The 25,955-nt window shown below is 40.7% G+C and overlaps 1 protein-coding gene across 1 annotated transcript in view; it reads right to left on the bottom strand.

Moving 5' to 3' along the window:
* Positions 1–15,394, bottom strand: part of ARHGAP15 (Rho GTPase activating protein 15) — a 331,963-nt gene extending 316,569 nt beyond the window's left edge. The window contains exon 1 of the mRNA XM_075511723.1: positions 15,349–15,394. The gene's annotated coding sequence lies outside the window, so the exon portion shown is untranslated. The remainder of the gene's footprint in view (positions 1–15,348) is intronic.
* Between the last annotated feature and the right edge of the window lie 10,561 nt (positions 15,395–25,955).

The following is a 25,955-nucleotide window of genomic DNA, read 5'->3' as shown; positions in this document are numbered from 1 at the left end:
TGGCTTTTCAATATCTTTAGGGGGATTTAAATTCAAAAAGCCAGAGATATGGAAAAGCAAGGAAACACAGCACTCGAAGAGACAAATGAGAAGTGTGTGCTTCAATATTAGCCATTACTCGCTCAACATTATGTGCCATGATAGAAACACTAACTTTAGTAAAAGCAACAGTAAAGCTTATGTCTTGGCTGTTTCCTGCATTGAATTAGTTACTCAAGGATCCCTACAGAAGTTGAACCACAGAAAGAGAGGAGAAAAATTTGGCTAAAGCTGTTTCCTGCTGCTCAGGAGTATACATGTCTATTTCTGCTGCAGAGTTGGTATATGACACTAGGAAAAACTCTTTACGTGGACCTTTAGGAGACGGCACCGTGTGTTCTTAATCTCTGAGACACTTACCACCCTTCGGAGCAGCCACCACTCAAACCCGTGTTGCAGGGACACTTTGCCATTTTGGCAGTAAGGTCTGCAGCAGCGCTAAGCAAGAAATTATTTTTTTCCTCCTTCTAAACTTGGACAGTCAAACCATTTTGTATTTCATGTTGGTATCAAACCAAAATTGCTTCTCAACAGATTTTCAGTAGGCTCCAGGCTGGAGAGCTGATCAGACTCGAGAGACGAGAGCAACACTGGCTCTGTCACCGATCCAATGTTTGGCTGGAGCACATCTCTCAGATTTTCTTCTGAAATCTCCCACCTATAAAACTCTGACATATCTCTTCTTGGGAGCATTATGAGTTTTAATGAGGTAGTCTCTGTCTGGTGTTTTCAGTACATGATGTGCTATAAAAAAGTTTAATAGTATGACAAAGTCATGCCCTGGATCTCAAGCAGGAGCACAGTCAGTAAATGACAAGTCTGCAAAGACTTCTGAAAATTTGTATTCTAATCTCATTGAACCTTAGTTAATTTTCCCCAAAACTGAAACTAATTCACACACATCAGAGTATTACAAGGAGACTTTCTGAGGCACTAAAATTACAGGAACTACCATAAAAGAAAAGAGAAAAAACCCAAACCTCAACATTTCCTCCATCAGATTTTATTTGTCTTAGTGTAGAGCATGGTGAGATCCTACTGAATATGAAGGAGATCTTGCAGAATATGAAGGAAAAGTACAAGTTACAAAAGTTGCTCCCTTAGGATTTCCAGGTAGAAATCCTTTGCTGCCCAAACTCCATTAAGACTCCTGACAGCGTTATCGGCCCTGCATGCCAGTAGATGGCACCCTGAATATGAGCTCCACAAACGCAACGGCGTTGCATTCACATTCGCGAGAAGAATTTGGTAATACTTACACTCTGCTCTCTTTCTTTAATTTTTTTTTAAAACTTTTAAAAAATAACAAAGGGGAAGACAGTCAGGAAACAGACAAAATATTAACAGAAAATAAAAAAAGGATCTATCTGAAGCTTTTATGATTTGGTGCTTCCAAACTGTTATTAGCAGCATCAGAGTCAAATTTGGGCAGGTTTTGGAGGGGAATTCACTTACTTTGGAAGACAGAGCTGCCAAGCCCTGTGCAACTGCTTGTGAGGCACTCCATGTTCATTATATAATTAGCTAATTTGCCTTTTGGCAAATACTTAGCATCTGGATATAAATTTTAGTTTTGAAACCTCCTACGGTTGATTTGCTGGAGAAAAGCATTAAACCAAGACAGACTTTCCCCCCCTCCCCTCCCTGCTGTTTATAGGGCTCCTGGAGCAAAGGGGCAGCGTAACTTCAAGGCATTCACCTAAGAGAAGAGGGACAGGGGAACACACCGAAAAATCCTCTTGGAAGTACCATTTTCGAGGCATTGTGGAACAGAAGCAGCAGGTTGGATAAGGGTGGGAAAACGTCAGGGAACAGTACGGGTACAAGAAAAATCCTTGACATGAGGTTGGACGGATGATACAGGAAGGGAAAACTGATTCATAGAGTGGGGAAAAAGATTACACTGGATGTGAGAAAGGAGAACTTTAATTTCTGGAGAGTGGGTAGATCAGCTTACTTATGGGGCAAGAAACACCACTGAGCTGAAGGGACAAAATCACCTTTCTGGCTGGGACAGCAAAACCAGTTCTGTCCTACACACACAGCCACTTTTGGAGACAAACCCAGGAGCTGAAAAACCCTCACTGAGGGAAGAAGGGGTTCATACTTTTAGTTGAATTATCTTTAATTAATTAAAGATAAATAAAATTTATCTTAAATTTTCTGACCCAACCGCAGTGAGTCAACACGTGCAGTTGCTTTTCCCGTGAATCGGTCCGTGTGTTTGGGATGCCTGGGGAGGAGGCAAGCCTACTCCAGCAAGTAGCACAGCATCCCTGCAGTGAATCAAGTTGAACTGAAGCCAGAGTTCAGACACCAACTACAGGTGTGAGGTGGCTGCTAAATAGTCAAGCGACATCTGACATGTCTGGCAGATCAATGGTTAAGATCCTAAATCGCCAATTTCTAAATGTACACTCGACTTTCAAACACGTGGTTTGGAAGTCATGAGTATTACAGAGGTGAGAAATGGAAAGGTTATTGCGGATCCAAATCTGTACACGCAGTAAAAGCCATCCCGTTTCTGAGAATCAGGCCCAGACTAACAAAGTAACACAGCAAATTGCAGAGATCAGATCTCAGATTTGCTCACAAAGTGCTGGGTCTTGGCAAAACTATTTTCCAGAACATTTTTTGTAACATCGCTTTTAAAATCAGTATTTTCACAAAATCTTAATGTTTGATAACAGTGAAAGTATTTAAATTATTTCTAATTTTCCTTTGACAGGAAAAAATACTTTTCTGCCCTTTCTCTTCAAAAAGAGAAAGGAGATGATAAAGAAAACAAAGTAATATTGTTAACTTCCGAGTGAAAAACAAAAAAACCCAACAAACCCCTTCCTTTTGCTATTTATAATTTCCATGAAAAAAAGGAAAAATTTACTTTTTAGCTTTTTGCAAAAATTAAGAAAGTGAATTGTTCATCTCACTGCCATTCTTTTGTCTTTGGTAGCTTAATCATGGTTTCTGTCTCACAATGACAGTAAGTATTCCCCTCCTACAGCAGCTCATGGAGCTAGAGGAAGTTTCATATTGCATTTATCAGGTTTTTAATCCATTCTGAAATGTTGCTTTGTCTAGAAATTGATCATATAATGAGCGGAGTGACCAGTATTGCCCAAGAACTTTATTTCATGAGTTTTGGTACAGTATCAGTAAAGTTAGTACATAGTTTTTCTACAAAGCAAAGCATTAGTTCTTCAAGAAGCAAGAGGATAGCAGTATTTCTAAATTTTTGCTTGACCTATGCCTATGTTTCCTATAGCTATGTACAGTGAAAGACAATGCAAATGTTAATTCATTGGCAACTTGTACCGAGAGTAGTTGTAGCAAGTACTTTTATCCAAGAAAGGAAAAAAAATCTATCCATGAGTAATATAATTTATTGCATTTGTTTTTCAAGATTATGAGATTTAAAAAAATGTTTATAATTTTCAGTATTTATCGAAATAAGCTTTTAATTTCCAAGTTCACTCCTTATGACATATCTACCACCATCAAGTCAGAAGCATAATGAACATGAAAGTGCTCAACATAGTAACGTGAAAACACTGCAAAAATAAAGTGCATCTTGTTGCATTCACTAATTCCATTCTTCTGCCGAAAAGCATACTGTACATGAAGATCCTTCATTGAAACCTAATGCAACAATATTACAAAAGAATAAAAGTCAGCACTAGGTTCACCATTACACTAGACCTGTGAGCCTGAAAAAACATAAAAATGGAAGAGGAAGTAAGAGTTAACAAATGAAAAAACAAGCTAATGCCACACACGTGGTGAGTCAGAGCATTCTTGTAAAGGAGAAAACATATCACTGTGTCTCTAAAAGAAGTGTTTAAAATCAGCACACCTATGTAATTATTTCTGCTGTTGGGTTTTGCTCTTAGCCTTTGCTACGCTGTTTGTTATCTCTGCTGAAGTACAGCTCAGGGGCAGTAAGTGCTTAAACACACAACTGATGGAAATAAAGGGGGACAGATATAGGTAAAGAGAGGGGATAACAAGCAAACTGCCACATAGCTTTTTTCAATTATTCTTATCTGCACTCTACCCTGTCTTTATTTTTTTTTCAACCACCCCCACCACACTGCTCTCACAGCTAACACATCACATATCTGCACCCAGGGCACGGACACAAACAGCAAAGGCTGCTGAGGGATATGGTGTCCTGGGCTGGTGCCCAGAAGAGTCTTGAAGCCAGTTTATCTGAGTACTAGAAAAACAGAAAAATCCATTGTAATGAAAATACAAAGCAGATGTAACATTCCTATGCTTTTTCCTTTGCAGAAAGATGTCATCCAGCCTGGAATAATTTGTACTTAGGAAGTAACATTAATTTCAACCATCAGTCATACCTCTGGTCAAAGTAGGAGATCAGAAATAACACTGCATCACCATTGCCTGGGTCTTTACTCCGGTTTTATCCTTTTATATCAGATAGACAATAAAACAGAATTTCGTGCCGAGTTCAGTCTGCTGTAAAATGTTAAATGTCCTAAACTCAACAGCACAGTTTCCCTTATCAACCAAACTCGCCATCTCATCAGCAAACACCAGTGAGTTAGTTGATACATCCTGAGTCCTACAAAAGCCATGCTCATCAGCATTGATTGTCATACCCTCTTAATTCTTTTACCCGTTGCAGCCACATTAGACTTTTGGTGGTGTCTCCCAGAATAGCCAACACACTGAGCAAGGATCATGGAGGTCGTCTTACCTCATGTGTCTAAAGGCTGGCTTTGTAGTCACTCTTTTCTAGTCCAGTATTTGAGGACTTTCTGCAAATAAAAGCAGAAATGACCCACAGAGTTCTTCAGGCAACTCTCCTTTACAATTACAGTTACCCTTGCCTCTCCTGTGGTGAAAGAAAAGAGTAAAACATCTTTTCTGTTTTGTTTGTAGCAATATCTCACTGCCCAGCATTACTCTGTTACCACGTGTGGAATATGCTGTTCAGTACATTATTCACAATTTTATTTATGCTCTGAAGTATATAATCCAGTCTCTGTGAAGGATGCACCTAAAGGTAAATTTCTTGACACAACTTGGCCCTAATCATAGCAGACTTCCTAGGCAGTAGTGCAATACAAGAAGTAAAGCATTTTCAAGCATCATTGTTAAATAGCTCTTAGGCTACAGAATCTTTTACCCTTGAGATTTAAACTTGATCCTTGATATGAAGACCATTTCAACCTTTTTGGTTTATTCTCTTATATCACGACAGAGTTACATTTTACAATAACTCTTGGTTAGTAACCACATAATTCTCATGATTGAAAGCTCACAGCTTAATATCCAGTAAGAACAAGGTGTGTTATCATTTAAAATAATTTCTTCCTAGTTTGTGCACTACAGGACTTGCAGTTCCAGACAGGTCTTAAAAGCCTGATCCTGATCTCAGGTTCGCAGTGAATCCACTGAAGTTAATGGAGTTACAGCAATGCAAAAGTAACATTAAGCACACTCAAGGAGGAACGCCAAAGCAGTTATTGCGTTATGGAGCCAGGTATGGAAATACACTTTATAACAGATTGCAAAAGGGAAGGACGCAGACTTGCACGATTGTACAGCAGTAACTATGTTGTTTAATTTTGGGTCTAAGAACAGGCTCTAAGGTTGTTTGGATGACTGAGTTCCAAAGAATTAAAGTGTTACAATGCAGTACTTCATTTCTCATTCCTGATAGTTACCACACGTATTAGGAATATGTGATTCTCCACTCACAGTACCTCACAGACCTGCATGGGTGGGGAGTCTACACCACACAACAACTTACAGACTGTTACAGTTTGATGCTTCAGTGATTTCCTGCCCATTGACTGCAGTGCTAAAAATATGAGTGGCTTACTGCTATGAAGACTGACTGTAGGGTTTTTTTCTATTTTTTCAACTAGTAATAGCACCTTACACAATAAAAAATTAAAAGGATAAAATAAAATAATAGAAGGCTGATATCGAGTCCCACTTTCTAGCAGATGGCAACAAAATATCTTAACCAAATATACAGTTTCAGTGGAAACATTATTAATCTTTACAAATTGTTGCTTGATTTGTCTCGAGGATTGGATGAAGAGACACATGAAGACAGAAAATTTGAATAGCTGTGCTAGAATGGCAATGGCTATCAGTGAGGGTTTAAGCAGGGAGCTAAGGTCCTCCTTTGTGTCATTCTGAAATTTTGTAGAAGATGATAGCTGAAAGCCCCAGGGTCTGTTCCCCACTATACGTAGACCTTTAAAAATAGCAGGATCAGATGTCAAAGAAAATCAGGGATCTGGAAAAGCTACTTGTACCCTATAGGGTAGAGATGTGTTATTTCTGGAAATGCTTTCCTATCTGGATAGAAATGGCTTGAGAATCAGAAAAAGAACAGAATGGGAGACAGTTACCATTCCAAAGTTGTGCAGATACAATGACAAACTCTTCACAACCATATTTAATGACTACAGATTCATCTCTAATCCTGTAATCCTTCATGACCTGCTATCTACAGGACTTTCCTGCACAAATAAAAGCTTGCTAGGAAATATCACTAGGATATTATTGGAAACAACAAAAACACATGCAATAGGGTAAAATAGCTTTTTCAAGTCAACAAGTGACTGCATATGGTCATGTCTCTTCTTGCATCACTTAGTTTCTTAATTATATTACATGTGAAGGTCTCAGGAAAGGTAACAGTTGTTTCGTCTGTCCCAATATATCATATGGGATAGCATAATGGAGTCTATTTTCACCACTCCTATGTCAATTTAATATCTCAGTTTCAAGTGGAACTTTGTGTACAGTTTGGCCTGCATATGTTCTGGGAACAGTCGTCCATAGTAGAAATTCAGTTGAATATGTAAAAGAACATGCCTGGGAAAAATTGCTACTTCTAGGTCTTCCTGCTGGCAGCGTGTTTCATTTCTTTCTGGAGTGCATCTGATCTGCGACACCTGCCTCCATTTTCCATGCTGTGCAAGCTAGACTACAATCCTTCAAATGATGAATATTGGTCATATATACACAGTATTAAAAAAACAAACTATGAATATCGTCCAATATGTGACATTTCTAATGCATCCTACAACACTGAATAGCAGAATGAGTATGGTTTAGTCATTAAACCAATGACAGCAAGTAGTTCCCAGCCTCATAAAAGTTCATAACAGTTTAATTGATTTAACACCAAATAAGACCTGAGAAGTGCTAGAGGGGCCCAGAGGAGTACTGCTTGGTTACTCCTGACCTGCCCTCACCTATCAGGTGAGGAAAAGATAATTTCCTTTCACCTCCTTCCTTTCTGCTATACATTTATGTACTGCAGATACGTACAGGTTAGATTCATGGCTTTCCAACCACCACAGGTAAGACTGACCACCTCTAAACTCATTTTACACCTGCATATGACGCTTGTTGCACGGTAACATTTTAGTTTAAAGCTGTCTAATTCTGAATAAAAAGGATCCAATGTTTTCTCTAGGAAGATCACATAAGAATCACAAATTTTCTCCGGTGCTTGAAAGAAATCTGTTCCTATAGCCTAAATGTTCAGAAAAGTGTTGTTACTTTTAATGTTGCCAGATCTGAAGTGATGAGATACTACGGGAAAGGTTATTCTTGCAGTATTTACAGATACAAGCAGAAGCAGAAGTGACAGAAATTTCAAAGTAAGACTGCTTGAAATACTTCCAGCTCAATTTTGCAGAACTTCTCCTCACAGAGATTCAGATATTCATCCAAACTTTCTATGCTTACCTGAACTAGACATGTGGTGATGATAATTTTGGAACAGCTCAAACTCTCTGGAGAAGTGGAAGAGTTAGTACCGCAAGACAAACTGATGTATTAGAAAAATATTTTTAAACACCTGAAAGCTTGCTGCAAATAGCCAAAGAAACAAACTTCCTATAAGTTCTAAATTTCACAGCTTTGCCAACAGAAATTTCGGTTTCAATTTGACAGCAGCTATATAAACAAGCTACCACAAGGCCAGCTCGGCTAGGACGTTACAGCACGTTTGACCTGCATCACATTCATTCATGTACATGCACATGCTCCACTGGTTGATCCACAGTGGAGGAAGCACCTCATGTTCATCACTGAGCAAGACTGTACACAAGTTTTATCCCACTCTACCTCTAAATCAGTTATGCACTACTGAACACTTGGAGCAGTTGTAAGTCATGCCTCAGTTTGCCTCCTGGTCCTTAGTTCCTGCAGCAGCAGCATCCCCCTCACTAGGAAAAATGCCTTCTTGCACTCTGTTAAGCCTTTGGCGGTTGTTTTAACCTCTTAGAGTAGTTAGAGTCCCTCAATTTAGTAGTTTAAATGCACATTTGCCATGTCTTAATCCATTTTGCAGTTCCATCATCCTACAGAAGACATGCCTGTCAAACTGAGATACTGAGATTACTGAATAGCAAAGGCTTTAAAGCATGTCAGACTTTAAAAATAAATTAAAAAATAAAGTAAACTTATAATAAAACTATTTCTTTCTGACACTGTCTGCCTCAGTAGTGCCTACAGCAAGAGGCTTGTCCCTTAGTCGGACAGAAAGACCCCATCCCTCCCACTCCCCAGAACAATGTTCGATTCCCTGTGCTGTGCACATGAAACAGTCCCTCCTACCCTCTCTCAGTCTTCCTCCATACATATCTGCAGCAGTTTTTGTGCTGTGATCCTGCAGCTGCTCCCTTACTTCTTCTCACTGCTCCCACTTCCCATCTGAGGGGGGAAAAAAAAGCTCCAGACACTTTTAATTTGTTCCCACACTCCATCTCCACTCTCCTTTGCAGAGCTCCTGGTGTTGCTCTTGTAAGAGATGCTGCTGTGAAACGCAGCAGAGCCGGCACCTACAATTTTAGGAGAAAACTTTTAAGCTACAGCAGGAACTAGAAGGGGAAATTCTCTGCGGCTTGCATCAAGCAAGCCCCTCTTCTTCATTTCGTGGGGCCCTCGGTTTGCTTTCTTCACCAGCCGCCTCTGCCATGGCCCAGAGCGGAGCAGAAGGCGGCAGGCGTGCCTGCCCCACCATGCTGCTCTTCAGCACCACGTGGCAAAGCGAGGAGAAGACAAAGGCATTTGTTTGATGTGATAGTATCTGATATGACATTGTGCAGCTAAGATGTCTGCTTTCAGCAAAGGGGAAATACCAAGGGTATTGTGGTGTCAAGAATATAATTTCTTTGATTATGCAAGAAGTTTGAGTATAGGCTCTGTTAATTATATCTAAAATTTTTACTGAAAATGTACGTGGTTCTGTGAGGGACCAATGAAAACTTTATTTCACTAAGGTGGTTCAGGATGACTCCAAAAACCTTGTATGCACGCTTTCTGCAGGCCAGGGGACCAGAGCCCACCTGAACCCCCAGTCTCACCACAGATGTGCTGCACTTGGTAGGAGCAGTCAGAGTCAGCAGCAATGACAGCAGGAGTACGAGGGTGCCAGATCTGCATGCGAACACCAACAGCCATGGTGAGAAGAGGTGGCATCCATTCATCTGCCCCCAACATTGTCAAGAGCAAAAATACTTATTACATCTGCTGTCGGCTACGGGTTTATTAGGTAGCGTGGTGACACGCAGAGCTGATGGACTCCTCAGATCCCTTGTTGGCTGAAATTGCTGCACCCTTGCAGTCCTATGCACCTGAGTTAAAATGTCCTTACAGTGCATCAACATTATTCCTTAAACATCTATACCCTTATGCATGATACAAACCTGGTAAGAGATTTCTGCATTTAACTTGTTTCATTCTTTTATTTTATACAATTTTTGCTCCACATCTTAATAGATTCCCTCTCTTCACTCACATTCCAGGAAAGATTTTATTAAAAGCCTCAAACTTTAGATGAAAATTAAAACTAGAAAAGAAATTTTCCAATTAATATCTCTGTGCAGCAATTCTGAACATCTCAGATCTACACAACTACATACTACTGAATCCAGAGCCAGTGCTAGACTATCCAAAGGAAATTCAAGAATGGTTTGAAGAGACCAGTTTCTCTAAGCCACTGCTAAGACTGGGAGCATGCCTTGCCTTTACCAGGGCCTAGGGACTAATGAATGACGAGGAACTGAGATGCTTTTACTTGGGCTGTTTTCACTACCTTTGCCACTCCAAGAAGAGTGGATGGATTAGTGCCACCTCCTAGTCCAAAAATCTTCACAAGAATTTGATTACTCATTACTGCTGGTTACTCTACTTTGGTTTTTTTACTAATAAAGTAACCTAGCATGCAATGTACTGATGACAATAGAAACACTAATCTTTCTAAATCAAGCTTCAGCACTACTCAGCCCAAAGTACAAAAGGCAGCACATGTTGGAGCAGCTCGGCCAGTTGGAAAGTCTGATGTAACATCTTCCTACTGGAAAATGTTGATTCATTTGTAGCAAAACCATTAGCTAGAAATGCATTTTGTCTGCGAGAGCCCAGGGAGGCTTCTGTTGGTGTTTGCTGTGGATGCCCATGGTGTTACCATCAGGCTCTCCTGCAATGTGTGTGGGGGTTTGGCTCGGGCCAGCATCATCATATGGGTTGAGAATCCCCCAACTGGCGGGACATTCTGCCAGCGTTGGGTCCATTCCCCCACCATGGACTGCTCAGTTCCTCCAACTCCACTGTCCAAGCAGACATCTGGCTGGCCCAGCAGCAGGTGTCTCCTGAACCACAGTTGCAGCAGAAACACCAGAAATGCTGAGAGCATCTTGACAAACCCACCAGCCATGGAGGTGACTCTCTGGAAGACAGAACTCCAGAGCTTCAGTTGTCTTCACAAAATATCTGTGTCATTTCCCTCCACACCCACAAAGGAAGAGAGTTTAGTAACATCCTGAGCAGCAGACAAACAAGTACAGGTGCTAAGCACTATGCCTTGCCTAGGAGGAGCTTCGGTATCTGGTTCAGATAGGCACTTCAGTATCTGATTCAGCACCAAATACAGTGGTGTCTTTGCTCAGGGTGTGGCAGGAAAAGGAATAAGAAATGAAGAGCAAGCACATACTTAAAGCACGTCTCTTCAGCTCTAAGCCACATTCACTTCTGTTTTTTCTTCCTCCTTTTCTCCCTCTCCCCTCTTATCATGTTGCAGTTGTGCTGAAAACTGATGGATGTCTTGGAGAAGGAATCAGAAGTCACTTTAAGTTCATTTGTTCGAGGACTGCGCCTGTTTAGTATATCAGGCACAGGCTTTGGAAGAAATATTCATTAAAAACCACAGTACAAACCCACAATACCCGGCTTAACAACAAGTGAATGATTTCATACCCGTCAATCTCAAATGGCAGGAAATGTTGTATTGTGTCTTAAACAACCTTAAAACACTAACAATAGCAATATCAATCTTGTTTAGTTAATTTATTGAAGAAATGCTTCAGTAGGTATCTGTGCTCTGTCTGAGTTAGTATTTTACTATGTAACTTGCACATACCCCCAGAAGTTTAGAAGCTAATTTGGAGAATACCAGTATCTGTTAAATAACCCTCTGATATATTTCCTACTTAATTCCCAAAACAGTTCTTTCTCATGCTAAGTAAGGTGAATGAAGATACAGATAAATGAAGAGAAAAAGGCCAAAATTTTCAAGCATGTATGAATTTTGGGTTCTTAGCTTCTGGCAAACAAGACTCACTTTTACACATGCCAGACCTCAACACTTCCAGGTGACTTCAGCATGAGCCAATAATGCAATGAAAATCTGCTCCAGCAGGACCTGGCTGCGTCCATAGACTGAGGTCTAGCACGAGTTAGATTTGCCCCATGGTCAGTTTGCAAGTTCTAAATATCCGTGCCCAGAAAATTAATGCCTGCTTTTCTCATTCAGACAGCCTTCTTAAAAAAAAATCCAATAGCATTTCTTTTGCTCCTATTTCAGCCAGCCTAGAAGTTTGCACCCCAAGTTGCTTTAAGTACCCCAAGGTACTAAAGATGATGGGAGTCCACAGACTCTGTGATAAGACGTCTCACTCTTAAAATGAAAATAGATCTGTATTGAGGAAGTCCCTGCACAAATGAGGAGCTAGCAGCGTTTGTTTTGTAGTAAGTCTCCAAAACAATCTTTTTATAGTATTTCTCGAAGCAGGAAAGACTGACAGAGGCATGTCAAGTGCGTGAAGGCACAATTTTAACATCCAGCACAGCGAAAGAACAACCACCTCTGTCCTTCAGATGTCGATAAGAGAATTGTCAGTGAAATTAAGGTTCATTGAGACCTGCTTCTGGTTGAAGCAGACCAACCTTATGAGAAGGTTTCAGAAGCAGGTAACACCAATGCCTCCTGACCTAGACCAAGCTCACAGGTTCCCAAATGCACACCCAACAGGCGAGTGTGCCGTTGTGAGCAAGCTGAAGGCAGCAGGGCCTTCAGCCTACTCTGAGACTAAGAGGACATTACAGCAATTAGTTTGATGGTGACAAAAGCCGTTGGAAGCTACCACAGGATGGAAAAAGGGACAGTTTTGTGTAGGTTGCGTAACCAGGTAAAGAAAACTGCTGTTGTGCTCTGAATGGCACTTGAATTATCATGGAAGATACACAGTCAAAAGCTGGGCCAAAATGTTATCCCATCTGTTTTCTTCAGGGCTAACGTTATCAACAAATGAAACCAGGAAAATGATCAAAGCACCTTCATTTAGATGGTATCCACCAGTACCAGTCTTTGTAGCACTGAGAAATAGGTTTGATACATCCATGTGGAAGTCTTACTTAGGAGAAAAGTGAAACATAGAGACTAGCTGGAGTTTAAGTGATGCTTGGTTTTGTCTTTAAAAGAGATCAGCCCAGACAACACCTACATATACAGGATTAGGATACATTCTGTACAACTACCATGTTTCAGGTTTCTAATTAAGAACCCACCTAAGCACTAACAGACTTCTCCAACATCAAGAGACAGGTTTTAGCAGCATGCAGGCTTTAACAACTCATTAAATGGTTAGCAACTCACACTGATTGACCTGACACAGCACAGAAGCATCTAAAAAAAAAAGTCAAGAGAAATAGGCAAGTATCAGAATTACACATTGTGAGCCTCAAAAAATTCAGAAGACACTGCCTATAACCCACTAAGCCCCATGTGACTCAGTAGAAATAGGCCATAATACAGCAGTTCCCACTGCTAAAAGTCTGTGGGACTGCTAAGCAGAGAACCAAGACTCTGAGCAGCACAGCCAAAGCCATCCTCACTACAGCACTAGAGATCACGATGGGCACGCCACCCCACTTGCGTGGGATACTACTTTTTAGAGCCTGGCCTGAAGCTCATCACTGCAAAGAAGTAATAACTTCTGGGACCAGAAATAGACAGAGAAATCCAAACCAGAGCTGTGTACAGCTGTTTCAATTAAGCTATCACCACACTGCAGGTTGTGGTGTTGTACCACCCAAACATCTGGAGAAGAACCGAAATGTGTCTCTGTCACCATTTTAGTTTCTGGTTCCTGCCTCACTCCAGGTGGGGAGGAACATGCCCGAGACCATGGTCTGACACAGACCTCTCCTTTGCTGGCCTGGCAATCCCAGCCCGGTGAGAGGGACTGCTGAGGGGGCCACACACTCATGCTTGGTCAGAAGAAGATGGAGTATGTCTTCCAACCTAGGGTATCTCTTGTATCAAAGCAAAAGGAAGTTTCTACAACAAATGCTGCCAAAAAGGCAAAGTTTTTTTGTAATTCAATAATAGTGTACAGCAGGAGCTTTAAAATACAGAGAGTGCTTCAGCTGTTCACTCTCTTTGGAAAAGAAAATGAACAAATGTATGTTACAGATGTAATTGGATTGAGAGGTAAAGTGAACAAGAGATGCTGCTTTTAAATGAATTTCCTTTGGACACAAAGAGGTAAGTTGCAGGGAAGGGAGAAAATAAAGAAAAATAACTCTTGAGAATTCAAACTACTCTACCAGATCTCACAGCTCTGTGGAAAATGCATTTCAAATGACTCTAAGACATTGCAGCAGTAACATAAAAACCACTACAAACACAGCCCAGGAAGAGAACATGTTCTTTTTATACAATTTCCCTGTCTGTGCTGATTTGTGTATGCAGCCGGGACAGCTTTTTTTCTCCAAAAAGTACAGAAAATTTGAAATGTAATCTTACAACACTACGCTAAAATCTGTCTCCAATTAGTATGCACAATTTCAAAATGAGCTTCAAGCCACGTGTGATATCTTTCAACTCTGACCCATATTTCCAAAAGAAAAACAAGTTGCTTCTTATGATAAGGCTATCAGTTACAAACATGAGTACAAGTCACAAAGTTTACAGCAAACTACACGTTAGCAGGAAAACAAATCTTTACAGTAGGACGAATCTTGCTAATGCTGGCTCTCCTTTATGTGGCCCATAATCAAAGCATTATATTGTGTTATTTGAACATCTTCCTAAGTTACTATTTCCTCGTAAGGCTCTGAAGGCCAGAAAGCAGTGTTTGCCCACTGATGGCAATGCAAAGCAATCTTTTCGGATAGAAAGCTTCAAGTAAAATGGGGACTCAGGACACGCAACCTTTTTCTGGCCAGCTCCGAAGCAGTGGAGGAATTAGTCTGGATCTAAACAGCTTCATGCAGGAAACGTGCTGCCATGACATCTCCATTGAACAGCTCCACGAGGAACAGCATCGAGAGTGCCCACAGACAAACCAAAGATATTTTTTGTACAATGATGTCCCTTATGCCTCCCCGTGTCCTATTCCTATTAGCACCACTGATGAGTAACAGAGCGGTACCAAACTCCGTGATACCGAGCAGGGCAAGAGATCCCTCTATTGATCTCTTCAGTCTCTCGTGATACCGAGTATCAACTAGATACCTACCTTTACCACTCACTAACTCCTACAGTAGCCACTGCTACTAATCACCTTCCTCGTGGTCACCAGCGGGGAAGCCAGTTAATCAAACAGGGCTAAACTGCACCCGGCAAAGGCAAATGCTGGGAAATGTGACCTAATCTCATTTCCCAGCCAGTGCCACCAGCCTTTTCTACCTTTTGGGGACAACTAATTAGTACAGGCAGGGATAAGAGAAGTGATTAGCAGTTTGGGATACTAGAGAGGGTGAGATATAGTTGCCTCTTGCATAGGATGCAACAGATTTGCTAGGTTCCGAATACTAATTTTGCCTTTAAAACACCGGTTTACATCTGTACCCACTACGTTGTTGCTCATTGCTTTCAAATTCACAAACACCAACAGAAATAAAATAATTGTGTAATTAGCATAATCCATATTGAACACATACAAAATACATGCAGTTATGATTATCTTAAAAATCTTTAGCAACACGTTTCCTGAACTGCATTAAGATGAATTTAAGGGTCCTTACCTACAGCCTCACAGACGTTGTCGTCTCATCTCAAACTGCCATCAACCAGCAACAGTTTTAACTATTTCAAAAAACGGAAAACATCTAGGTCACATGTCTATAGACAGCATTTGAGTTAATCTCCCACTGCTCATAAAGATAGAAAGAAAGCAGGAAAAAAAAGTAAAATAAAACCACTTCCTGCAACAGCAGAAGCTAACCACCTCACCAGTGAACAACTTACACCCAGGTTTAGTGCAAAACTCTTCTGGATTGGATAAAAAGCAAAATTTTAAAGTATGAAGTATAAAGCTTCTCTGTTAAAATTGCAACAAACAGGGAGGGTTAGTTTTTGTAGAACGTAAACATGAGGTTTAAAAGGAAATGCTGAAAGGAATTACGATTCTAAGCCCCAAGACAACTTCCCTTTTCTTACCTTCAATGAAACCCTTTGAGTACTGAAATAAATAGCTTGCAACAAATCTGCTTTTGCTATTTTGCTAGCTTTAGTAAACGTGACACTTACTTACCATACTGTTACTTTAGGTTTATAAAATAGCAAATTGTAGCCAATCAGAGAGTTTGCTACTGAAAAAGAAGACGACTTGTACTGCTGCCTGGTGAAGGTTGCCCAGACAAACACTTCTGTTTCTTTGATTTTCTGGTTTGACACTTCTCCATGAAGCAACCCCTGGAGAAGCACAGGCACACACAGCTGCTGCCCCGCTTCACTTCCCGCAGCATCTCACACCGTAACGGTCCCTCTCGGGCGGGGGGAACCCAGAGAACCAGCAGATTCAGACGCAGCTCTGCACCTTCGGGGCTCTAGAAAAGCCCCTTCCTTGCATACGCCTTCACCGGGGTCTTCCCCCGTGGCCTTTTTCTCAGCAAGGAACGATAGTATCTTTCCGGTATCTCTAGCTCGACTTACAAAACGAGGGCTCATCTCCCCGGTGCAGCGGGGGTTCCCTTGCAGGGCAGGGTGGTTGCGTTGTGTGTATGAGGCCACCACGGTGCTGGTCAGGCTGCAGAGCCCTCTGTTGATGCTTTGGCAGAATAGGGGGATCTTTTTCGGTTGTCTCCCACAATAAAACAAAGAGCTGCCGTACGACCTCAGACAATCAAGGCCATCCTGAAGTTTAAGGATTTGTCCCAACAGTGAAGTAAAATGAACCCTATTGACAGGGGGTGCCAGTGGAGTTCCTCAAGAGGATGTGCTCCATCTGTGCAGATGTCCAGCAAGAAATTCATTGGGTGCCCTAAAGGAGGATCCTGCAGAACATCCCATGGAGAAAGGGCAGAGAGAGTTAGGAAACAAGGGCTGGGGCTGAGGCTGGAGCGGAGCTTAAGAAGACCTAGAAAGGGATAGTGACAAATTTTACAAGGCTGCAAAGAAAAGACTGATTTGCAGGCAGATCATTTCCTATTGCAGCAAAAAAAGATGCAAGAAAGTTCTGTAGAGAAAAGCTTTAGCACATCGTGCACTTACTGAGCACAAGGGAAGCAAGACCTTCAGGGACTCAAGAATACCAGAAAAAGGGGGAACATAACACCACTGAAGGACTGGCAGAGCTATCAGGCTACAGAGTGACCCTTACATTATTATTATTGATTTTGTAGTAACTCCTACAACCTCCATTTCATGGCCAAAGATCCAATTATGCTAAAGGCCATACAAAGCCAGAACGAAGACCGTCCTTGTTCCCAAATGCTTACTACATATGCCAAGAGGTAACACACTCAGACAGGAGAGGGAGTTGAACAGCATGACAGCTGGTCTTCACCATTCTAAACTAAAATATCATGTCTTTGTAGGCACTGCATTTTAGGGATGTATTTTAAAGATGGACTTTTGGAACAAAAAAGTGGATATTGCATATGAATGGTGATGAGTTGTTTCTCCCAGGTGCGAGGAGGTGAGGAAACAATACTGTACTTTTCTGTAAAATAACAACTGCTAGTGCTTAAAGAACCTGCAGCAGCACTAATTAACTGCTAGCTCTTTTAAAAACAGTATATGTTTCAACTAATTTGGTCATATGGAATAAATTTTAATTGAAAAATTTATTGTAGCCATGCAGATCTTAAGATTTTCCTCAAATAAAACCATCAAAAGCATTTTTACAATTACAAAACATTTGTGAACAGTGTGGACAACAGAACGTCATCACTAAAATGTGAAGAAACCATCAGCAAACCTGTAAAATATTGCAGCAGAGCTTGCCTATGTTACCTTGTCCAAAACCTAGATTACCGGGGACATGACATTTTTCATGAAAATGTCTTTCACTGTACACCTAACATTTCAAGTCAAGTTGCATACTCTGATTTCCTTCACATCCATTTGACAGTATGTGACAAAATTCTATAAAGGAATGGCAGCTTTGCATACTGCTGAAACTTAGGCAGCACAAGCTTCCTGTGTGATCTCTGGAAGGCTGAAAATACTTTAGATGTGCAAAAAAAAAAAAAAAAAAAAAAACAGTTTAGCAAAATCTAAGAGCTCGTTTAATCTAAGTAAAACTAAACAGGAAACAGAAACTGCGTAGACATTACCTGGAGCAGATTGCTGCTCAATAGGTTGGTCTTTGTGTGCTTGCTGTGCAAGTTAAAGATGGAGCATCACTTCTGAAGCTCAGATTTCTTGTCCCTGTTTCAGTGACTCATGGCGTCATTGCTTATGAGACATGTCATCAAGTTGGTGAACATCCAGATTTCCACATCTTAGAGCTGAAAGCACGGAGCATTAAGGCTAAACCAGCAGTTTTAAAAATCAGTATTGACTGAGGATGCTGAATACCCAGCAGCTGTTACCAACTCAGTTCTAATAAATTCAAGAAGTATCATACGTTTCATCAGGTGCTTGAATAGTGATTCCAAGACTTGTTCTGGACCAGCAGTCTCCTGAGGGGGAAAGAAAACTCGACTTTTTTTCTTCTTGCTTCGTTCAGCCTTTACTCTCTGTGAGAATGACTGACAGGCAGCCCATAGACTGGCTTGTATAGCAGGCACTCAGTGGCAAATCTAATTCAGTGAGTAAATCAAGCCGTAATAGACAATACAAACCTGGATAGCATGCAGGCACAAGCCTGGAAGAACTACTGTGCATGCAATGGCTGGTTCCAGAAGAAAATAATTTTTTATTAATGAAAATAGATAAAGTTCCAAAACTTTGCACTTCACTGGGAAAAGCCCTAGGAAACTAGTAGACTATGTGATAAAGAAGAAATAATGTATTATTTCCCACATTCTTCACCAGAGAAATTATATTTTTCATATTTGTAGTAGGTTTTAAAATGTTTAAAATAAAAAGAACAAAGAAACATGTCTGTATGGACAGTAACTCATATTGTTGTTCACAGCAATTGTTTGCTCAGAGAGCTGTTGTCCATTCAGTAGCCATTACTTTTTTGCTATAAGGCCTTTGAATATTTAATCCCAGTAAAAACATTTCTAGGAGCACATTCTTATGTATTGAGAAGGCCATGCACGTGGCCGTATAACAGCTTCAATAGTTTACAGTCCAAGTTAACAGCGGCCTCTAATATTACCTGCTTGGGCAATAAATGCTTATTATGTAGGAGCTTGTATGTAAATGTCAATGTAAATATACAGTAATGGTTAAATTCACACAACCCTCTCAACCATAACGTGCATTATAAACATTCTGGTGTCATCTTCCAAAACCTTTTACTCTGAGCTGATTTTTCCCCTAAACAATCCATTTTACTTACTGCGGTCTTAAAAACGCAAAAGATATTTTTAAAAAAATTGTCACAGGTGGTAGAAAATAGATCTTTAGAGATTCTCCAGCAGTTTAATGTTGGCTATATGGAAGGAACATATGCGCTGTGACTTGAGGTCTAAAACCCACAACGTTCAAATTTTAGGAGACAAATGATCTTGCATTAAAACATCTCTTAATAGCTGAGCTGCTAAAGTTTTGATAATAGATATACTTTACAAAGCAGCAGAGAATTTTAGGACAGAATTCTCTGGACATTTACTTCCTAACAAAGATCATTTTGCCTTATAATGAGGTTTGGATTTAGAAATATCCATAGCTAAGAAAATAACATATTCCTTTATTTTTAGACTCATTATTTTTCAAGCCTACCTAATGTAATTTTTCACTGTTTAAAAAAAAATTAGGACGCTGAAGTTAATGAAAACTACTAGGTAAGAAAGGGCTACATAAATCCAAACTAGTCCTTTTCTCTCTCTTTCCCAGGTGTTTTAGGGATCTTGACACCTATTTTAGAGGCCAGCTTTGCCTAGGGCTATTTTTAATAACTTAGAAAAGCCACTCCAACCCATTGTGTAGCTATACTGTACTAAAAAAGAGACAAAAACCCAACATATGTTGATGCATTATGTAAAGACTTTCCTTGACAGGATTTAGTTACATGCAAGCTTTAAATGCAGTGTAAATGCATTTTCTGGAGTGTTAGGCCTCCGAGCGCTAAAAGTGTTACAATACGAAACTGCCAAAAAGGTGGTTTTGCATTACACGATAACGGACCTTAAAAAGACAAATGAATCATGCACTTTGGGTGACAATATCTTAATCTATGCACCTGTGATCAAATCCGAGTTACAAAGTGGTGCTAGCAAAATCCTCTTCAAAGCCCTTCTCTTCTCCCTGGTGTTCACCACTGGCTTCAGATGTGACCCACAATCACCACGCCAATAACTTGTTGACTGGAGATGTTCCAAAAACTGTCAATGTTTTCACAGTAAAGGAAATATGAAGTGGCTGTCCCTGATATAAAACTGATACTCCAGCCAGTGTTGTTCCTACCTCTATTAAAAAAGCTTCAGCTATATGGTGAATAACAGTGGGGAAAGTATCAAGCCCTGTAAAATCCCATGCTGAGAGTGAATGCAGAAGAAATTTGAGATGTTCTGGGATATTCTCTTCTTTTGCTTCAGCCTTTGAGGAAGAAGAGGCTCCTTTCTCCAGTATCAAATTCCACATTCACAAAAAGATAAACGTAAGCATACAGCAACGCAAGGCATTCACGAAAATAATGTGGACCCCACCAAATCTAGTGGAAATAAGAATTGCTGAAGTAATTGTTTGTCTCTTCCTAATACAGCTTTTATCCATGTGGTAGGCTCTGCTCTCGCTCTGCTTCCTCCCACCCTGCCATCGCAGAGTGAGTCAGAACTGCCCGGGCAGTTGTGCTAGAAGAAAGAAGTCAATAAAAACAGGAGAAAGTCAGATGCAGGAAGTAAAACTCCTCTGCAGACAGATGATTGTCCTCTCTCATGTCCAGAAGCTCTCAGGGGGGACTATGCTGCCTGAAATGGACTGGGAAACAAAAAAAATAATCAGTTTATCAAAGGCTTGAAGCAGTTAGTTGAATTAAAGAATTCAGTATGTCAGTTCCAAACGCTTCCTATGATTTTATTTGCCCACGTAATACAAGGATACTTCTAGTTTTTGTGCATGGCTGTACTCCGTTGCCCTTTTCCCCGGCTCCCTCCTTCTGACAGGCAATTGCTATTGTACATTCTTATATGATCTGGGAGATGTCAGGAAATTTCACTGGTTAGTGGTGAACAGGGGTATCCAGATTTGAGGGAAGAGAAAAAAAAAAAAGAAAAAAAGTGCACCACCAGCGCAACTAATAGCACCAGGCTGAGTATTAGATATGTTGGCTATTGGCACTTCTTGGAAGACTTCTTCACGGCAGCCACCTACAGAAAATAAAGATGTCTTTACTCAGACCACTCTAACATGTCCGCACAAATGCATTTAATTTCAGCTTGCTTCAAGCAGACAAAACCAGAAAACTGATAACCCTCATTCTATAACTTTTAAGATTGTTCCAGTTTTTCAGTTCCTTCTAATCTCTACAGTCTGTGGTCTCTGAAGTCATATACTTCCTTTTCCCTTGTTTCTCAAGACCACTATGTCCTCCCCTTTCCTCTGGTTCATGCTTGTAATCTTGCTTTTGTGAGCCCCTTTTTATTCTATATCTGCCAAACTTAATAAGGACTCTCCTAAAGCAGGTACACAGCACTGTCATATTCTGATGCTGTAGTTACCTATGTTGGTTATCCTAGAAGAATCACCTTTACGCTACGATAGCAGGTGCCTAGTGCCATGTTTTACATCTCCACTCTTGCATGATGGGGGGCGGGGGGTGTTTAGCAAGAATATTACCATGCTAATTTCTTATCAGCCAGAATTATACCTTCTGAGCTGTGAAAGGCATTCATCCAGATCCATTATTTCTATTAGTCCAGACAAGCTTTGCAACAGGACAAAGGGTATCATTAGTAGTTCAAAAGGCAAGTGGTATTTAGGGTTAGGGAATATTTTTCGGGTTTTAGGAGTATTTTGGATTTAGGAAAGTGGAAGAGAGGGAGTTTAAGACATGAGGTGTGGCACTGCAGGTAGCAGCCCCCGCTCCTTGGTCATGCACGTGGACAGGAGAGTCAGCAGAACCGCATCTCTGCTGCAACCTCTGTGTGCTTATAAAGACTCGATTAATTATAGTCCCTTTAGTCCACTCCCCAACCTGTGTTATCAGTTCACCTTTATTTCAAGCTTCAGTTATCGTGACCCTTCTAGTTCTCCTGAGCAAAAAAGCATTGAACGTTAAGGCCTGTTGGGAAAAATATTCTCCACAAAACTTTTTAATCTTGGTTTATTCTTCCCTTGGAACAGGGTCTGCAAAACCAACTTGCACTCATTACTCATTTCTTCACAGATCCAAGAGGTTTTTTTGATAACCTTTAACAGCGACAGTGCGATGGAGGCACCAGCCCTTCTCCCCTCATGTACAAGCTTGCAAATCTAAAATAGGACCTTAATGAAAAAAATTTAAACTTTATAACTCCTCAGTGTATGTCTTTATGATATACTGAATGCAAAGCAGCTGTTCCTAACAGATTTGGCATATAACAGGGGTAACGTAATTTTACACAAATCATTATGTTCATTATATTAAATTAATAGATTAAAATTAGTCAGCGATGTTTTTTAAGACCATCTCACCCATAGATCCCTTTATCCTTATATTGTAAGGATGGGGTTGTTTTCTCCTCAATATTCCGTGCAGAGAGGACATAAATGCCCAGATCACTAGGAGCATAAGCCCCTAAATTCATGGCTGTTGAGCCTCTTCCAATATAAGCATCTGAAGAAAAGGTACTTAAGGGAGATAGAAAATGACATCATTTTTTTTCCTGATCTTTTGAAGAGTGAATTATTTTTTCCCATCCTACAGGAACAGATTCTGGGCTAATTTTTCCTACTAAAGGCTTTAAAGTCTAAAATTCATCAAACATCTTGTCCTCAGAGACAATGTCATCCAAGTTCAAAGGATCTATAGCCCTGCAAAACTAATGTCTTATTTCAGAGCTAATGCCTTTGTTTTCATTGAATGTTTGATTTCATCAAATTAAACCACTTCTTCCACTTTCTATAAATGTGAAAAAAAATAGAAGACATAGCCAAAGCTCTTGATTCTCTGAAGAGTACACATCTACACACATATAGATGTACATATATATCATATACATTCAATTGGTATGTTTTTCTGTCTAAGATTTTTCCAGGATAGATTTACTGTAGATTATGGGTTTTTTCAGATGTTTTTTGAGGAGCCTTTGAATTGAAAATAGTAGTCTTTCAAGGCATTTGTTTTAATGAACATCATCATAATTAAGAGCATGCTTTTCATAACTAAATATAAAAGGGATTTTTTTTTGAGTAAAGTCTGGGTCTGATTACTGATGGAGGAACTTCAAGATCTTTTTTTTGCTAAGCATTTCAATATTCATTCAGAAAAATGTCAAGATAACAGACTTTAGCATGTAATTTTGGTGATTCATACTTTTTCTGGTATTTTATCACTTCAGTTTTAATATCCAGTTAAAGAAAGAAAGTTTGAATAAAATAAGAATACTAATGAAAATGAAGCAGTCATATGCTATGCCCATACTTCCACAGAACTTAGGATCTTCCAAATATTGACCCATAGCATTATCCTTCATCCATATCTGATACAGAGCAATAGTCTTGGATTTATTAGTTAAATTTGAGAAGTTGAGAGCAATTTCTTTCCAGAATTCAGTGTACTTGGCACTCCTGCTTTCGTCCAGAAGGAGTTTACCTCATTTAACTCAAGTTCATTCAACAACAGATGAAACTGAGATGCTATAAAGAGGTTTATAAATTCCTTAAATTAATCTGCCACTGAACTACGTTCAAACTAGAAGTCATAAACAATGATAACTAATGGGATTTTCACATAAATTTAAGGGTCAAGTTCCACTATTTTTTGGTATGACACTATATATGTTGTATGCCATTATCTTAATAAGCCATTTTGCACAACTGTGTATTAAACAGGATATGATCTAGGAAAGCAGGAAGCATAATCAACCATTAGATTCTAGAAACCAAGTGTGAGGTCTCAAAATGCACTTTAGCACGACTTCATAATCAGTAAAACTGAAATACCTGTGTCGTGGTTTAGCCCCAGCCGGCAACTCAGCCCCACCCAGCCGCTCGCTCACTCCCCCCCGGTGGGATGGGGGAGAGAATCGGAAGAGCAAAAGTGAGAAAACTCGTGGGCTGAGATAAAGACAGTTTAATGGGGAAAGCAAAAGCCACACACGCAAGCAAAGCAAAACAAGGAATTCACTCACTCCTTCCCATGGGCAGGCAGGTGCTCAGCCATCTCCAGGAAAGCAGGGCTCCAGCACGCATAATGGTGGCTTGGGAAGACAAACACCCTCACTCCCAACGTCCCCCCTTCCTTCTCCTTCCCCAGCTTTATATACTGAGCATGACGCCGTATGGTAGGGAATAGCCCTTTGGGCAGTTTGGATCAACTGTCCTGGCCGTGCCCCCTCCCAGCTTCTTCTGCACCTGGCAGAGCACGGGGAGCTGAAAAGCCCTTGACCAGTGCAGCAACAACTAAAACATCCCTGGGTTATCAACACTGTTTCCAGCACAAATCCAAAACATAGCCCCATACCAGCCACTATAAAGAAAATTAACTCTGTCTCAGCTGAAACCAGGACAACCTGAAAACTGAAATACTGGGATGGTGAACCGTAGAAAGCAAGTTGTGTCCTGAGGTTCTCTGCTGGGTGGAGAGGAGGCCAGGCGCCCTGAAGCTGCACCACCAGCGAAGGGAACTCGGCTTCGGCAGGGCATCCCATGACCCCTGCACTGAGCAGAGTTACCCTAAATTCAGCAGTGAGGAACGTCTCTCAACTTTTTGCCAGTTCCTGCTGGGCTCAATGGCTCTGGCACACTTGGCAGCACACCTCTCCAGGCTGAAGCTCGCGTGTTACCTGCCTGTCCTCCCCCACCATAGCTCTACGCAATTGCAGCGGTTGGTTGACATCTATTTATAAAAATGGAAAAAACGTGAAATTCCCTTAGGCTGACAGTGGTGTAATATGCAGAGGCTCTCCTCCCAGGGTTGTGCTCCCACCAGGGAGCTCTTCTTAGTAGGGCTGATGGCTCCACCACGCATTTCTAGCAGAATAACTATCACTGCTCTACTTGCTGCTGGGTTTTATCCAGTTGGGGTGTGCTAGGGAAGTTTTCTCAATACTTGCTTTGACTGGGCTGCTCAGGAGACCAAAGCACTGCTTAGGTCCTGGATCATGAAGGGTCAACCCTTCAATCCCCCACTCTAGTGGGTGAAACCTTTTCCAAGCTGATGTGCTGAAGAACTTTTAAGACAGCCTATTGTAAAGAAATGCATGTTATTAACCATTATGTTTACCCCTCCCTCATAGATTCTACATTTTGTAGCTGTCAGATCAAAACCATTTTTACAGTCTCAGTGATACAGAAACTCAGCTGTGGAATCAGGAAAAATAACCCTTTCAGAGGCAATTAAAAGAACTCAGAGGCAAGTGAATCTGGACTTTCACTCAGAAAATTTCTCTAAGGAGAATTTTGCCACATTTTTCTCTGTAGAAAGCAGCGGCACAGGGAAGTCTAGGAGCATCCTTAAAATAAACATCCACACATTTGCAAGTTACCCAGTTGCAAGGTGCTGTTCTGTCTAAGAAGACAAGCATCTGTTGCCCCTTGACCACACTGGTTTAAATTCAATATTGCACACAAGAGCATCTGAGCAATTTGCATAAAGTTTCAGCTAAGACATTAAAACTGCTCCTAAGTCCTATCTGAAGACTGAATATTTCTGAAAAATTCCTTTCACCTCTCAGGCGGAAATTCAAATGAAACACTCGTTAAAAAGAAACACACAGTCAATATGCATGAGGTATGTCAGATATACCTCACTGCTAAAATAGAAAATCTATTACAGGCCTGTTTCTGTTGAGATTCATTAATGACATTTTAATAGCTCCCAGTTCGCAATATCTTGTGCTCAAGTATCAGTGTGAACCTTGCAGATGTCCTGCAGCCAGCCTTGCAACAACCACCTCACATAATGCTCTCTCCCAGAGGGTAAACCGAGGCACCAGGAAAATCTGCAAAGTAGCGAAGCTGCAAGTCGGACCCATGAGGCTCAGTTCATACTCTATTACCACAAACATCTGGTAACACCTATCCCACTAAAGACAGTCTCTCCAGTAGCAGGGAACTTGCTCTGTGTTGCAGTAGGTGAGACCATGAGCTA

The sequence above is a fragment of the Mycteria americana genome, chromosome 9 (assembly GCF_035582795.1).
Source record: "Mycteria americana isolate JAX WOST 10 ecotype Jacksonville Zoo and Gardens chromosome 9, USCA_MyAme_1.0, whole genome shotgun sequence".
NCBI lineage: Eukaryota > Metazoa > Chordata > Aves > Ciconiiformes > Ciconiidae > Mycteria > Mycteria americana.
This window is presented reverse-complemented; position numbering and strand designations above follow the sequence as displayed.